Source organism: Manduca sexta, chromosome 15 (genome assembly GCF_014839805.1).
Source record: "Manduca sexta isolate Smith_Timp_Sample1 chromosome 15, JHU_Msex_v1.0, whole genome shotgun sequence".
NCBI classification, from domain to species: Eukaryota; Metazoa; Arthropoda; class Insecta; order Lepidoptera; family Sphingidae; genus Manduca; species Manduca sexta.
In genome coordinates this window covers 9,094,551-9,111,538 of record NC_051129.1, presented here as the reverse complement: position 1 = coordinate 9,111,538, position 16,988 = coordinate 9,094,551, and positions in this window count along the sequence as shown.

The window sequence follows — 16,988 nt, the reverse complement described above, 5'->3', positions numbered from 1 at the left end:
GATTCCGATTCTTTTGCAAAATTATGAAGCTTGCGAGGCTTGCAGAGTTTATAGAATTATTCAAATATCTCCGCTACCTTAAATGCACCTTATCATCTTGACAGATGACCTCATAAAAGTTGCAGGAGATCGCTGGATGAGGGCCGCTTCAAATAGGTCGATCTGGAAATCTTTGGCGGAGGCCCATGTTCAGCAGTGGACATCCTGATGATGATGATGAAATGCTTCTTCACACAGGGTCTTAATTACCGTTAATATTAGTAAATATGGTATAAATACAATGCTGGAAATAAGCGAATTGATAATGAATTGTTTTAATTTAAGATAGAACAACACCTCAGTCCCCCCGTGACCATGAAGGCTGCAAAGTTTTCGAAACGTCGGGAGAAAATGAAAACTATTAAAACCGCGTTAAAATCCGAAAAATAGTTCAATTTTAATGTCTAACATTCGCGTAAACATAAGAAATTATTTATTTTTATTCGTGTAAAATACGCAACAAACAAATCCCAACACAACTGATAAACAAAATGATTACAGAAATACAAATTCCCAATTGAAAACCCGCAAAATATACATCCGTGCGTCGATTCCGTTTCACGCAACCGAAAATGCCATCAGAACAAATTAATAGTTGTTTTATTTTCACATGTAAAGTCCGTAGGTCGTGTTTATCGAACTCTGTGGTCACCATGCGGATCGTAAACCTGCGCTTCCTTACAACCGACCAATTTACGTAGAGCCTTCGTTGGCAACGGCCCCGACACTGCTGATATACTTTTAAATAGCCGTGTAAGACAGGACGGGTCAATTTATATCGGTCGTTGCGTGGCAACAGCATGAAAATAAACTATGACAACAGGGTGCAGGTCCCGGGTGTTAAATTTCTCTTGTAAGGCTTTATGTGAAAAGTCGGAATTAATTCCTCCCGATAGATAAAGCGTGATGTTGACTAGATGGCTTGATAGCTTGTAGCCATTTAAGGAACTTTTAAGTGCTCTAATGGATTAGCTTTTTTTCTTTTTTATCGTTGTAAATTACTAGATGAAGTTGTCGGTCGCCTGATGGTAAGCGATACGACCGCCCATAAACAGTAGAAACACCATCCAACACCTTAAATTACAAATTATTTTTTGGTATTCTAATACGCTCGCCATCCTGAGATATGAGATGTTAAGTTTTATTATGTCCAGTGTCCTATTAACTGATATTTGTAAATCAAGTTTCTTCTGCCAGTTACAGTCAAATTACTGTTACTATTGCCTGAATTATAACGTTTGTGTTCTAATAACTTTTATAGCTTTCCATTTAATGTCGTTTATGTCGTGGCAAAGCTTACGGCATTGACTATAACTTCTATGCACTTCATGTAGTAACTGGCTGATATCAGAGAATAGCATTCTTAATTCAAAATTCGAACGTTCCAAATGAGAATTCGAAAACACGTTCCATTTGTACTTTTAAATGGGTCGCGCGCATTATCCTTATTCAAAAATGTTACTTAACCGAACTACTCGCGTGGAAAGAAAACGCCTTTTGTTCTTCATTATAGCAATGAAAGATATTTCTCATAAAACTCGTACACCGATGTTCTGATGTAACATGAAAGTGACATGAAATTGCGTTGTTCCCGTAATGAACTCGTAGATATTGCCAGTATTTTGGGTATGTCTTCGTACTTGAATGGTGTAAGATATAAGAACTCCGAGGTGGTCATCATAGCTTTGTCTTAAGATGGAACGGTCAAATTGCTTGTTTGAAAACTCACGACTACCCATACAGCTATATAAGTATAATCAATATACAAAACTACTAAGTATCTATATACAATACAATCAATATTAAAAGGTGATATAATATAGAGGTCAAATATTTACATATACTGAATGCTAAGCGAATCATTTAAAATTATTATAGGTCAGTAACTAATTAAAATCTTGCTATATAAACGTAATACATATTAAAAGAAATTACTAAATAAAAATACTTACAACACGTAATAATTTAAAAGTCAATAAGTCAGGCCATTTACAATCGTTTAAAAACATTAAATATTTATACACCAATAACTTTTTCACACCTTAAACGTAATTGACTGCCTCGGTGGCGTAGTTGTATTGCATGTCCGGTACAATAGCGCTCTGAGGTCCTGGGTTCGAATCCCGGGTCGGGCAAAGTGATATTTGGGTTTTTCTGCTCAGTATCAGCCCGGAGTCTGGAATTTGTGCCCGATATGGCGATAGGCTCGCCCCCTATCACATCATGGGACGGAACATACTTGGCGAAAAGTGGGTGCCTTAGTTGCGCCTCTGCATACCCCTTCGGGGATAAATGCGTGATGTTATGTATGTATGTGTGTAAAAACATTAAATATTTATACACCAATAACTTTTTCACACCTTAAACGTAATTGAATGTAGCGAACGAATCTTTCAAGCAAACTTAATATTATATTAAGACTTAACTGATTTCATGTAATAAATTAACCTTATATGCAAATGTTCGTAAGACTTCTAAAGTAACATTTTATTATAAAACCATATAATTTAATTAAAACGACACATAAAACGTTAAAATTAATTTAGAATTTGTTCGATGTTTATTAACAGTTATTTATGTTTGTTGACATAATATACTAGATTATAATTCCGAGAGCTCGTAAAAGCGATAATCTTTACATTTATGTTACGAATATTATTTTATTTACATTTATAATCATTGACGTATATTCTATAGACACGAGCGTCCTAAACTATTTGTTCAAAATCTGGAGTTAGAACTAAAGTTCGCTACAGCGCTAAAATATTAATCATCGTTTAACCAAACATTAAACATGCAGTACTAAAGCGCTTTAAATAGAGTATAAGTAAAATAATACTGGATTGCAGTACACTTCAGTTGAACACAGTCTGTTAGGAACATAAGATCTCGTACGTAGTATATATACCAATGTTTATGATGAATTAAAATCGTCTTTGGCATTGACGTGAGGTCAACTTAAGTACGAACGTATTTAATCTATACTTATAATAAATCTGTAGAGAGGTCAATTCTGTACATGAAATATATTTCAAAAATAACTATCAGGGGGTGATTAGGGATCGATACTGATGCCAAAAATGCAATTAGTAAAATTTTTGTCTGTCTGTCTGTCTGTCTGTCTGTCTGTCTGTCTGTCTGTCTGTCTGTCTGTCTGTCTGTCTGTCTGTATAACCGTTATAGAAACAAAAACTACTCGACGGATTTTAACGAAACTTGGTAAAATTATTTTTCATACTCCTGTGCTGGTTATAGTATACTTTTCATCACGCTACAATTAATAGGAGCAAAGCAGTGAAGGGAAATGTTGGGAAAACGGGAGAAGTTACTCCATTTTTTAAGCTTCCGTCGCGTGTGTAACCTTAATGGTTAAAGCTACATAGAAATCATGTATGACGGAAATGTTCTCCTTAAAATTATGTAAAAAATATCCCACGACAGCATATGTCTATCTTTTATGGTTGACTCACAATGACACGTGTAACTCCCGATAGCTTAGCAGTTCGAAGCTTTCTCATTATATTTGTTTACTAATCTTAGGAACTATCGGTCCAAACTGAAAAATTATTTTGCGTTGGATAGCCCTTTATTTGTGGATTGCTATAGGCTATATATCATCACGCTATACCCGATAGGAGCGGAGCAGCAATGGCTAATCTCTGGAACTACCGGTCCAAACTGAAAAATTCTTTTTGCGTTGGATAGCCCTTTGTTCGTGGAGTGCTCTAAGTTATATATTATCACGCTATGACCAATAGGAGCGGAGCAGTAATGGCTAATCTTAGGAACTACCAGTTTGAACTGAAAATTTCGTTTTGTGTTGGATAGCCCTTTATTTATGGGGTGCTATAGGCTGTATATCATCACGCTATGACCAATAGGAGCGGAGCAGTAATGAAACATGTTACAAATACGGGGACAATTTATTCGTTTTGAGAGCTTCCGTTGCGTGCGCTGCGTAAACGGTTAAAGTTATGCAACAATGATGTATGTCGGGATTATTCCTCTTAAAAAGTTCTAAAAAATATATTATAAAACAAAAGTCCCCCGCTGCATCCGTTTGCCTGAACGTCTTAAACTCAAAAACTACCCAACGTATTAAGATAAAATCTGGTATGGAGACAGTTTGAAACCCTGGGAAGAACATAGGCTCCCGGGAAACTACTACTTTTATAATGGAAAACTTTAGCCTGAAAAACTTTATAACGCGGGCGGAGCCGCGAGCAAAAGCTAGTAGTTTTATAAGACCATACCGATGTCGGATCAAAAATAAAATTTCTTTCAACAATCGAAAACTTATAGCAAAATTACTTGTTCAAAATATTTAAAAACGTCGCCCTAAAATCCAGTAATCCAATAGCGTTTAACAGTATTGTAAAAGCATTGTTACTGTTCCTATCTATGGCACTGGAATAAAATAGGCAAGAGACCGAACGTGGGCGAAATACCATTATATATCATGGTATCTTACAATGGAAACACAATAGCCCCGTCATGCTGAGTTGACAATGCCCATCGGCTGCATTTACTTTACGGTTGAATCACTATCGTTATTAAAAACTATTCGGTCTTCAAGACTCGACGCGGTCAATGCGTTTAAATAACAGTTTACGGAGACATTTTCAAAAGTACTCTTGTTATGTTTTTGTTACGCCTGTGTCATCTAAAGAGTAGGTAAATAGTGTCCACGGTGTGTTGTATTTTCGTCTGGCCAGTAATTATAGTTTATGAAGTGTAAACTCGTTTATTAATGATTCAACCTAAAATTATGCTAGTGACGTCTTGTATAGTATAAGGATATCGAACCTAAGATTGTACTGGTCACATCTTTTGTACACTGCTTTGTAACTATATTTTTTTTTTACTAAAATGTTTTACTAAAGTGTAATTTTGGAAGACGAAGATCTTTAGAAAAACTATAAAACATTATATAAATTTAGAGCAATTCTATGAACAAAATGTGTTATATCGATGGCTATATCCTCCAGACTATAGCTTTTGAATTTTAGTTATTGTCCAGAACATTTAATGTAACAACAATCAACTTAGGAACTGGAGTATTACTTTTCGTAGAGACAAACTTATATCTAGAACGTTAGTCAAATATAACAACTCTTTTAGAAGTAGTCGAGTTTACAATCAATTACAAGTGTTAACAAGCCCGGTGTCTATCACCCCATAGTCTGAAATTTATGTCCGATTAGCGATATGCTCCATCTATCACATAGAACAGATCACACGTGGTGAAAAGTGGGTGTTCTGGGTACACGTCTGCCTAACCCTTCGGAGATAAAGGCGTGTGTCATTCAACAAATAAAACACATTATAGTCATATATTTATAGGTGTATAAGTCAAATGAAATACACATGAATCACGTGATTAAATAAATACGTATTTCTGCATCGGCATTCTCCATTCATTGTATACAAAATACTACACAAAGCATTTCGTGTAATAGACGTAGCAATAATGGCGAAATAGCTTTGATATTTAAATCAAATAATTATATGAATCCTTTTGCTGCTAATATAGGGAAGGGTAAATTAGAAAAGGTAATAATTAATTATTATATGGAAATGCATCGTTAATTTGAAACGTATTTCATTTTATATACTGCGTCGGTAGCGTAGTTCTATCGCGATACGATATCACTGTTGAAGCCTCGGGTTCGATCCCGTGTCGGGTAGTGATTTTGAGTTTTTTCTATTCAGTATCAGCCCGGAATTTGGAATTGTGATTTGGAGATAGGCTCGCCCCCGATCACATCATGGGACGGAATACGCACGGTGAATAGTGGGTGCACTAACTACGTCTCTGCCTACCCCTCTGGGGATAAGAGGCTTGAGACTGTGTGCATTCCTTGTAGATTTCTGATGTATATTATGAAGCTTCTGAGTTTCGATATTTTTACTGACCAATCTAAGTAACTTAGTATATCATACATGTCAGTTCATATCACAAAATATACAACGAAGAGGCTGATTGAAAGCAACTACCAGTACCCTATTATACGCATAGTTTCATATGCCATGACGTGATCCTAATGTGTTGGAATCATCAAATTAGCAATCCATTAATCGTATTCTGTTTGACCTGCATTCAGGCACCAAGCAAAATACCATTTAAGCGTAGAGAGAGAGAGAAGATTAAAATTATAAGATGGTAAAAAAAAATCAATAGTCGATTAGTAAATTAAAGATAAGCTTGTTCAGAAAACTAAAACGGACGTTTTTGTGTTAAAATAAATAATATAAACCCTTAACATAATAAAATTAGGATCTATCCTGAATTTCGAGATTTTTTTTATTGCTCTGAATGATGGGACGTGCTTATCGTTTGCCTGATGGTAAGCGTTACGACAGCCCATAAACAGTAAAAACACCATTCAACACCTTGAATTACAAAGTATTCTTTGTTATTCCACTGCGCTCGCCATCCTGAGACATGACATGTTAAGTCTTATGTCAAGTAGTGACATTGGCTACAATGTTCTACAATCCAGAACGCAACAGTCACTTACACACTGCTGCTTGCCGGCAGAAATAACCGTCGCGGTGGTACCTACCCAAGCCGACTCTCACATATGAGAGACCTACCACCAGTAATGTACTTACTAACAACCACAATACGGTATAAAACACATTGTAGTCCGCAACTCAAGTCGGAAGAACTTGCACACGCTAATTCTCAAGTTGCTCCTACTCGTTCAAACTTATGTAATAAAACAACTGCTATTTTATGGTTAAACTATACTAATATGTTTTCAAGTCACGTAATCGCGGTTTTTCTTAATTAAAACCACTGTAATATATTACGTGCTAAGTACTCGTAAAGCTGAATTATGTCTGTGTTAAATTATTAAATGAGCAATATTACTTTCGAAAATGTTGAAGTGTTACATAGAGCTTATCAAGATAGGAATAAGGGTGTGATTAATAGTTCTGTATTTTTGGAATTGGACTTTGCAGTAATAAATTGTCGAAGGGAGGCAATTCTCACGAAAACAATAAATTTCAATATTGCAATGAAATCGTATTTATTTGAGCTTAGCATATTGTATGAGGTATCTGTCTGTTCATAGTCTATAAAGAAACGGATATATTATAATAGTATTAAGATTTACGTCCTAATTATTCATAATTTCTACAGACGTCCAATAGACTTGAATGATTCCTTTCTGAGTATTAAACCTATTACCGATTAACGCAAAATACATTATAAATTTTATTGTACCTATATATATTATAAGACTAAATTTTATTATAAAGCTAACCACAAACATCTAAGAAATACAGTTATGTATAAAATAGCATAAAAAGACCCAAAGCAAACACTCAAACTACCACAAAGTACACTCAGAACAAATCTTACTTTAAAATTTAAACACTAAAGCATTTATCATAATACAAGCACTTTACTAAAAGCTAAAATCTAGTGTCCGAAAAGTTACACAAAGAAAGTGTAAGTACTTAAGTAAGCGAAGTTACCTAGGCTCACGAGTTGATATATGACCACAATGTGTAGTCGCAAAAGTTTAAGGTCACTTCGTTTACTTAACTATATTATAGTGGTAAATTCTTCAACAGTGCGGGGACACACGAGCGTGTAATTCGGCAAACTTGAAAATATTGCAACGAATATATTGTAACTAAAGGTTGGAAGGAATGGCAATAGGCTTACTTCTTTTTACATGAGACGTGACATATCTGGTGAAGTGTCGGAGCAATAACACTTTCGCCTAAGCCTGTAACGGCGTGGGCCTTTTGCCGCTAAGGCTACAAGTCTGGAAATTGCTGTGATGCATTTGAAGAAAGAATATACTTTGAATTTCATTTATAGTATAATTTCACGCTATGCCTGGGAATGATTCATTGATCGATTAAAGTTCTTGATTACTAACCAAAACGAATTGTTTAAGCGTAATTTCGGAGGAGGAAGAGAGTTAAAAAAGCGGCGATAGCCTAGTTGGTTGTGAAACGGACTGCCGAGTGAATGTCCGCAGGTTCGAAAACAAAGGGCACACACCTCTGACTTTTCTAAATATTATGTGTGTATTCTTTGTGAATTATCACTTGCTTTAACAGTGAAAGAAAATATCATGAGGAAACTTGGATATCTGAGAAGTTCTCTATAAGAATTTCGAGGGTGTGTGAAGTCTACCAATCCTCTCCAGATCAACGTGGTGTACTAAGGCCTAAGCGCTCTTAGTAGTAAAGAGACCAGTGCCTAATAGTGAGACAGTATATAATACCGAGCCAATATTATTTATTATTATTAATTTTGAAGTATTATGCAACTTCAAATTTACTTTTCTAAACATTATTATTTCTATAAAATTCCATAATGTTTCGAGTACATTAACACGCTTAACAATAACATTTCCTTGTACAGAAAACATCAATATAAGTACATTCTAAAATTACTCTTTATTAATAAACATTTCAAAAACGAGACATCACGTGTTAAAGACCTTGATCATAAATCAAACAAGTTTTTAAACTGTGTAAACACACTTCCTTAGTTCTTAAGGGAAACTAATCTCGAACGAGGTAAATAAACAACACATTAGCTTCATGTGCTTGGCACGTGGATTAAACCTTCTGTTTCAATCTTGATCTCACTTGATATGCTACTTCTTGGATTATTTAAAGATGTATATCAAGGAGCCCTATTCCGTCTACGAGATATCCGTCTTTTTGCAAGTATAGGCATTTTAGTTGAAGGAAAGCTTTGATAGCTGTAACATATGTAAGTAGGGGATTTTTGCGTCTTTTATCTATACTGCTGTCAAAGCTATTTTTTATTTTATTTTTAAGCTATCCTTTGATTAGAACGTAATTTTGTCAATTGGTATACTATTACAATTATTTTAATAGTTTAATATCGCGTTATATGCATTCATAATACATTAGTAATAATGGTATTTACTTCTTCACACAATAAAATCTTATTTCCTAGACAACCATCAAAACCTATTTATAGAAAATATGCAACTGACCCTTTTTGCATTTCAATTGAATGCTGTTTCTCCGTTAATAACAAACGTTGCGAACACAATTTCTACTAATACCGACCTGTTAGATAGGTTCACTTTTCCCAGGAACTCGTATAAACGTTAAGGTATACGATAAAAAATAACACACCCACATAATATCAAGTTACTGACTGTCCGTCTTAGCTAAATGGTGGATAATAAAAACTAGATAACGCTCTATTTGTTAAGAAACATAAACGGAGGCAAGACTGGCAGATAAACGCGATGTCAAACGTTATGGGTGTAGATTAACCAGACTTTGAGATTATATGCGGATTAGTCAATCTTTATATTATGACTGGCTCAGGATGTCTTAAATGAATATTGGCGTTTGAAAGGCTAATTGTCTTAAGCGACATTTTTTTTTCGTTTTTTTTTTAATAGATTAAAGACGACGCTTAAAAGGATAATTGAGTTAAGCGACATTATTTTTTAAATTTTACGATGTTAAAGAAACATAAAAAAAAAGTGCTGATTTTAAATATGTACGTAATTTAGTCGAGATTTTTTTCGTTTTTTTTTAATAGATTTAAGACGACGCTTAAAAGGATAATTGATTTAAGCGACATTATTTTTTAAATTTTACGTTGTTAAAGAAACATAGAAAAAATTGCTCATTTTAAATATGTACGTAATTTAGTCGACATTTTTTTTTGTTTGTTTTTTAATAGGTTAAAGACAACGCTTAAAAGGATAATTGAGCTAAGCGACAATATTTTTTTAAGTTTTATGATGTTAAAGAAACAGAAAAAAGTGCTGATTTTAAATATATACGTAATTTAGTCGACATTTTTTTCGTTTGTTTTTTAATAGATTAAAGATGACGCTTAAAAGGATAATTGAGTTAAGCGACATTATTTTTTTAATTTTATGATGTTAAAAAAACATAGAAAAAAGTGCTGATTTTAAATATGTACGTAACTTAGTGTTGCAAATAAAATGTCGTTTAAGTTAATAAGTCTTTCTACCGTCGACAAGTAATATTAAAAGTTATATAAATTTTTCAGCATTTAGTTCATTAACTTTAAGCGGAAATTCATTAACTTTGTTATCTTTTAAATACATAATACTTTGTTAAATGTAAACTTTGTGTACATTTTAATGTTATTTTTTCTAATAAAAATTTGAACTAATCTAGACCGGTTCAAATGGTAAACATAATTAACACACACATCACGCATTTATCCCCGAAGAGATATGCAGAAGCGCAACCAGGGCACCCACCTTTCGCCAAGTGTGTTCCGTTCCATGACTTGATAGGAAGCCTATCGCCATATCGGGCACATTTCCAGACTCCAGTTTATCTGGTCATACCGAGCAGAAATACCCTATTTACCCTATAGCTCCTATATTTATTCTAATACATTTGAACTTCTAAATGCGCAAACACCAAATTTCAAAGCATTTTCGCGTCTCAAATTATTGCAAGTTGTGGTTAACCTATCAACATTTTTTCTGCGACGTCTGACCGAACTAGGCGGTTTTGTGTCGTCGATTTAATTCCACTTTACGCAGCTTTCGTTACGCGTCGTCTCCAACGGTCATTTTATTAACATTTTGTTCGCCTATTTTTATAACGGTCATCGTCCTGAGCAAATTGTTTTATACGCCATGTTATGATTAGTTTTCAGATTATGTAGACTCGTAAATAAAACAGCTATTAGAAGTCTAATATAATTTTATGGAGTCAATAAGCGTAATATCTATTATTAGCTTTTGATGCGTGGGCAGCGGATGGAAAACTGATTCTTAATCAACGAAGGTGTTTCTAATATAAGATTTTATTGGTTGTGTCCTTCTTGGCGATCGAAACACTTAATATGCAATTAGTTGGTTAGTGTTTATTGCCTTTGGGCAGAAGGTGATCTGAGCTTTATTATATTATTGAAATCGTTGGCTGTTCAGATTTTCCTCTTTATTCAACGATACTTAGTAATTGAGTTTATTCGGTAATTCAATATTATTAATCAAGTGGCGATTTATTAAATTACTTCACATTCTTACCAATTACTTTGCTCGTAAAATATATTTTTATATCCGCCCGGATAGCGACCACAATACACAAGGTGTTAAAACCCGCCATAGTAGCCCACGTAAGTGTCGCGTTCCGGGATCAACCTGTATACCCGGTTCCAACAGGCCGGCATAATTGTGTCGACTGCCGAGGGATAATCATCTCTCGTCAGTCGACATTCCATTGGACCTCACTCCACTTACCGTCAGGTGCAGTGAGGTCACTTTGCACGTAAAAAAAATTGCTAAATTAAAAGCCATTTTTTTTAATCACAACAGTAGCAAAGAAATAAACTATTTAATAACTTTGCGGGATGTAAAGTATTTTACACCTTACGAGGCAACAGTATCGCATCACAAAGCCAGCCCACATATGTCTTTGGTTATCTCATAAACGTCGATGTAGGTATAAAAGCCAATGCACCAGTTTGATGAATCAATAAAATTTAATTGCAATCTAAAGATGTTTAATAACTTCCGTACATTGCTCGTTACTCGTAAAATTATTTATCGGTTGCGAAACTTTTATGTTAGAAAAATAGGACTCGGTTACATAGATGACACATTTACGTGTTTAAATTAAACTATTTGACGAATTTTATTGCGGTTTTAATATTTTACTTTTCTCCCACAGTCCCCCCCGTGACCATGAAGGCTGCAAAGTATTCGAAACGTCGAGAGAAAAGTAAAATATTAAAACCGCGATAAAATTCGTAAAGTAATTTAAATGTCTATCATTCGCGTAAACTTAAGAAAACATTTACTTATTTAAAAATGTATATCGGCTTATTGCTTTTCAATAAATTCTACGCGAAACTACGGACCAAAGGAGCAGTGAGGGCACATTGTTGTGCCTGTATGAGAAAAGAACATCTTAAAAATGATTTCAGGATACATTTCATTCTGGAAAAATTACTACTGTGACCTAGAGCAAAATTCTAATCATAGATCTAATTTATTCAGTACTTAATTAAATAGTATTGTACCATTATAAATATTGTAGAAAATGTTTCCTTAGTTATCCATATTTCGAAGATAATTAAACGTAATGATCATCTGTTTGTGTCACATTCTTTAATGTTAATAGCTCGAATGTTTTAAATATTTTGTCTATTTGTAAACCGATAGAATATATAACGATTTATCAAATATTTACATACAATATCTAGCGAATATTCCAGATTCTTTTAAATAGATTAGTCGAGAGAAATCCGAGATAATCGGAAACATTATACTAATATATAAAGCTGAAGAGTTTGTTTGTTTGTGAACGCGTTAATCTCCTGAGATTAGTGCGTAGAGAAAAACTATTCAAAATCGGTACACCAGTTCCTGAGTCTACCGATTTTGCATTGTTTTTCTCTAAGTTATTGAAAGCTACATTTCTCATGAGTTCTATAGGCTACTTTTTATCCCGAGAAAATATTTATCAGCCAGAGCCGCAAGAAATGTACGAGATAATTTTAAAATTATTATAATGCTTTGTTTTGTTATTCGTCATACAACTTTGCTATATAGTTAAATAGTTCGGACTAGCTTAAAGTCACGTGACGTAACGTATTGAAGAATTGGAAATTCAGTGTAGTCAAAGCGATGTGAATTAATAAATGTCTTTTTAGTAATCTTTATCCCACTTAATAAAGTAGTTGAAAATATATCTGTATTATTATGATCAGTATTGATGACCTCAGTGGTGTAGTTATATTACGGCAGGACCACAGTGTTGAGGTCTTGGGTTTCAACTCCTAGTCGAGCAAACTGAAATTGGAATTTTATACTCATTACCAGTTTGCAGTCTGGAATTTGTAACCGATATGGCGATAGGCTCGCTCCGTATAACATCATAAACACAAGTGCACCAGTTGCGCCTCTGCCTACCTCTTCCGAGATACAAAGCGTGTGTGTGCCTGTAATCATTACTCTAAAAACAGCCTTCCCAAATATTGAAACATTAAAATACACAAACCATCACCAATCAAAACCGAAAACCATTTCTAATTAACGTCAGCCGACCGCAACACAAAAGACATGATATTTAGCGCGGGCCGCTTGTCCCAAAGCCCGTGTGTGGAGCACCCGACCGCCCATGACATGTTTCAGCGTAGCACCGGCAATCAAAGTTGTAATTAGCAGCTAGTGAAACAGCAAATTAAACGTCCTTTCATCTGACAAATTTACGTGAGACCGTCGCAACAGATTGGCCTGCAAAATCCGGGTGACAATCTTGTTTCGTTCGTGTTTTGTTAGGTCGTTTTATAGCTGGCTTGTAATTTAGAATACGTGTATTACTATGTGTTTTACTAGGTGTTACTGATAGTTTCGTCTATGTGAAAGGTCTCCAATAAAAAGTCCAAAAGATATGATTTATCAAAATAAAAATAGCATATATGTTATTTAAAAAAATATGTCTAGGATGATATCCTTGTACCAAATTTCATTTAAATTAATTCAGGAGTTTACTTCTAACGAGCATCTTTACAAAATTCAGAATTTGTAATATTTATAAGAACACGATTTATAAGTATAGTCCAGATTCAATTCACGTAGTTGAGTCTTTTAGTATCTAGGAGCGGACGTTCAGACTTGATTATGTAAAATATATATTTTAGTCAAGAATTTGGTGATTAAAATGAAGCTACAATGAAGTAAAAGGAATTTATGAGCTCTATTCGTTCATAATTAACTCAAAAGATTACTATGTTGAGGTTTGCATAGCCAAATATAAAGCCTTTTTGATAATGTTATGTAAACTGGCCGTGTAACAGTATGTATCTTTTGAATTATTGTATTTGGAATGAAATAACAATGTACTGTTACTAAGCAATGTGTGCTAGTCTAATACGGTTGTCTAATGTGTTCACTCTATTGAAAATATAAGTTCCTATTCAACGGAAAACCTGGTTTACTTTCCACACTTACTCTGCAAGGGCGACTCGAAGCCCAACATACTAAGTTTAAATGTGAATGAAAATAGGGATGTCGACATTGGTTTATTTCGAATGATTTGGAAAATAGCCGAAACCGCAAGCAAAACGATCTTTACTCAGCATTTGTCGAGTATAGAAAAAAAACATAAACAAACGGATTAATAAATTCTAAACTATTCAAACACTTTTATAACATTATTGTCAATTTAGTTTGACATCAAATAATTATGTCATAAATCTAATTGAGCAAATTTCTTTCCAAAGTAATTAACTTATGATTATAAAAGACAAGCTATGTCGGCAGCAGAATTCTGTCCTAAGAATATACTAGACAAACCCGTTTGTAAGCTAAACTCTTTTTGTACTATATCATGACCATAATGCTCGTTGTTAAGCATGCGTAAAAACTCCTATTTTCTAGTCTGGTGTTATCTTTACGACGTGTTTTTACGTTCATCTAAGGTTAATGTCTGTCACCGACGCGATGCGCATTGCTGCGTTGGTGTTGTGTTATTGGAATTTAAACATTGTTGACTTAAGTCATAATACTACATTTTATTTAAAACCTTAGATTAATTTTATTAGGAACTTAGGAACAAAGAATTTCATTCACAATTGATATTGTTTCCGAATTCAATTTCAGAAATAGTTAAATAAATCGTAAATAATTAAAAATAAAACAGTATTATACACAAACACCTATAACAGCAATTATCATATCTCACGCAGACCGTTATTGTGTTCATTATTTAAATTTCGAATGTTATTCTACACTGCTACCGAAAACAATAATAAATGCATCACTTAACGAGCGCTAGGCGTCACATTTCTCGAACGTTTCGAGAATACCTCTATCCGCCACGTACCAAAGCGCGCGGTCGCGTGGCAATTTGAAATTTAGAACAGAAATTCGAAATTAGAGCCAACCCATTTTATTCTCGAATGGTATCGGTTTCGAATTTTGTTTTGTGGCCAGTAATTTTAAAGTTAATTTAACTCCAAGGATATATCGATAAATGCTTTGTTTTCGAATCGATATCGAATAATTACTTTATTGTGAAGATACTAATCGTCCGATAAAGTTTATTGAACGTTTGTTTTAATGTTTTCGTAAAATAAATTTGGTTTATTAAAAACTCATAAATTTATTTTTGTGCTGAATAAAGTTTGTTGATTAGGTTGCTTTGAATAATCATTCAGATGGAAGGATTCTAAAATAAATTACTATAAAGCCCAATCTTATCTTAGTACTTCTTTCAGTGTTTTCTCTGTCTCGAACTTTTTTGTTCGGGTATATTGACCGAATATCTTCAAGGAAGAGTTGATTCAGTCTCCCTGTTGTTCCCCGTGTACGAAAAACGTGTCCTAATACTTTGCTCAATATTGTAGACGAATGGATTGCTGCTTGCTTTTGGAGAATGTTAATATCTATGGTGGAATTTAATTATCTTACTAATATTACAAATGCGAAAATTTATGAAAATATTTCGATGTTTGTTAGAAATAAATGCAGTAACAACCGAACAAATATGGATGAAATTTAAGTCACAGATAGACCATATCCTAGATTAGCACGCAAGCCACTTTTAATCCCTATAAATGACACCTATAGGAAAACATTTAAATTTTTTAATCTGATGTATCAAATACATGGCGACGGCGGCGTACAGTATTTTTAGGTGTTTTGCAGCGGGAAAGGTTTCACGTAGATGAAGCCACGAGCAATATATTTTTTCCGTAAAGCGGCATATTGGCATTTTACTTGGAACATTGTAAAAGCCCACTCAACATGACAATTCCATTGTTTAAATACACCTTACTGCTAACAAGAATCGTACAGTACTTGTAAGAACGTCGTAGACAAAGTGTCTGCTAAATAATACATAGAGTTACCAAAAGAGGTCACAAGGACTCGTTGCTTAATGTCGTGTGAGAGCAGCTGACGAAACAACGTGAGGAGGGCACCAAACATTACCCGTATTATAAGATAGTACAAAACTATATTGTTTTTTGAACATCTAGCAACCTGCCTATACTTACATATATACTTGACCTTATTATATAATAGTTTTTGATTTCCCATTTCGCTGATGATAGACATCAAAGTAAAACTATTTTTCGGATTTTATCACGGTTTTTTTATATTATAATTTTTTCCCGTTTCGAAGACTACAGTCTTCATGGACACGTATAATTGTAAAATATAGTTAGATATTATTACTTTGAGTTTTCGTACGACCAACACCTCAGCCTCCTCTTGACCGTGATAAAATTCCAAAAATAGTTTTATTTCAATGAAGAATAGTTTTTTATAATATTCATTAGAGACATCGCATTGCTTTATATAAATCAGCCTGTTATATTTAATGTCCATTGACTGCGAAACGACGAAAGCCGGGTCAAATAATTTATATTTTTACTTAATATTGCACTCCATGCAAATTGCAGGCTAACTACTGCCCCCCCCCCCCCTCCCGCTACATACAATGTTCTTCCATCTCTTAGTAACTTGGTAGCCTATCCAGTATAAAATGATCCAAGAAACGCGTTTAATGCAGAAGCCAACTGGTTTATCCTTATATAAAACAAAAGCCCCGGCGCGTCTGTCTGTGTGATTCAAAAACTACCGAACGGATTTCCATGAACTTTGGTATGGAGATAGTTTAATAACCTGGGAAAGACATGAGCTACTTTTTTTCTTGGGAAAAACCGGGACTTTTATCCCTGAAAAACTAACACGCAGGCGAGGCTGGAGCAAAAACTAGTACACAAATAATAGAAAATATTAGCTTGAAAAATCTTTACTCGTTTTATCCATTTCTCTGTCGTAAATCTTATGATTACTTTCCATGATAGCGTACTATTCACTTATTAGTAGAAAGTGTGAAGACATTTTCTCTTTCATAGTGGTTAGCAATACAAGGAACAAGACACCGTTTAATAAATGAACCTTTACGTATATTGGATTTATTCT